Source organism: Otolemur garnettii, unplaced genomic scaffold, assembly GCF_000181295.1.
Source record: "Otolemur garnettii isolate 467f Iridium unplaced genomic scaffold, OtoGar3 scaffold00043, whole genome shotgun sequence".
Classification (NCBI taxonomy): Eukaryota; Metazoa; Chordata; class Mammalia; order Primates; family Galagidae; genus Otolemur; species Otolemur garnettii.
Genome location: NW_003852438.1, coordinates 12,123,083 through 12,124,554, shown reverse-complemented (window position 1 = coordinate 12,124,554; position 1,472 = coordinate 12,123,083). Strand labels below are relative to the sequence as shown.

The 1,472-nt window shown below is 34.6% G+C and overlaps 1 protein-coding gene across 4 annotated transcripts in view; it reads right to left on the bottom strand.

Annotated features, from left to right (window-relative positions):
* OS9 (OS9, endoplasmic reticulum lectin) overlaps positions 1-1,472 on the bottom strand; it is a 26,928-nt gene that overhangs the window by 9,490 nt on the left and 15,966 nt on the right. The gene's annotated exons all lie outside the window — the stretch shown is intronic.

Sequence of the window (1,472 nt, the reverse complement as noted above, 5' to 3'; positions counted from 1 at the left end):
AAAAGAAAAGAAAAGAAAAAATCTGGCACTCCCTCAAAAGGTTAAACAAAGAATTACCACATAAGCCAGCAATTCTACTCCTTGGTATATACCAAGAGAAATGTTTACACAAAAACACATTCACAAAAGAAGTGTGTAAAGCTAGAGCTGTTTAAGAAAATTGTCAGACTGGTTAAAATAAAATTTAAAAATACGACTATATCCTCTTCAGAGAATACATTTAAAACATAAAAATAAAGAAAGGATGAAAGTAATAGGATGGAAAAATATGATGAACAAATAGTCACTCAGTGAAAGCTGTCATAGCTATATTAATTTCCACACAAGAGACTTTAAGGGAAAAAATAACTAAAGATAAAGAAGGTCACTTCATAATGTTGAAGGGTTTGATTTGAGAAGAAAATAATTTTAAGGTGTGTGTAATTCTGCATCTTGCCATTGTATATCTCTGCCAATTATAGCAGGAATTTTTGTCTGTTCTGTTCCTGAAAATAGCCTTAGCAACTAAAACAGGGTCTGGCACATCAACTTTCCCGCCCCCCCCCCTTTTTTTGATACAGAGTCTCACTTTATCGCCCTCCATAGAATGCTGTGGCATTATAGCTCACAGCAATCTTGAACTCTTTAGATACAAGTGACCCTTTTGCCTCAGCCTCCAGAGTAGCTGGGACTACAGCTGCCCAGCTATTTTTAGAGACAGCGTTCCTCTGGCTCAAGTAATCCACCCCATGAGCGTGAGCCACCAGGCTGGGACTTCTCACTGGGCACTTAATGGATAAAGAGCCCCAAGATACAAAAACAACAATTGACATAGTAATAAGAAATAAATTGAAAGATTAATAAGGAATAATATGCAAGTCCATAATTATAGTGGAAGACAAATCTTATTGCTACATATGATTTGAGCTGCATGATTAACAGTCATGACCTAAAGTGCACACAGAATACATTTTTTTCATAAAACATACTTTTGGCCAACAACAAAGTACACATTCTTTTCAAAAATTAACATTCATAGAAAATGAAGTATGCTGGACCATACAACAAGCCTCAACAGAATCAAATTACGTGGTACAAGTTCTCTGACTACAATGTAATTAAGCTAGAAATCTGCAATAAAAACTAGAATAAACCCAAATGTTTGGAAAAGAAGAAATTTCTGAAAAATCCATGGCTCAAAGTAAAAATAATATCAACATTTAGAATTAAATAATAGTTAAAATACTGTTATGTCAAAACTGTGGAACTAAAACAAAAATGAATGAAAGAAAAGATAGCTGAATCTGAGAAGCCCCTAACTACCAATTTACAGAGAAAGAGAATAAGAAATACTTTAAAAGTCACCTTGGGGATAAAATCTACAAAATCCAACTATGGAAAACTAAGGGTAAACAATCAGTTTTTTTCAACAAATAAATGGCAAGGAAACACACACAAAAACTAGGGGGTTGGCTCGGCACCCGTGGCTCAAG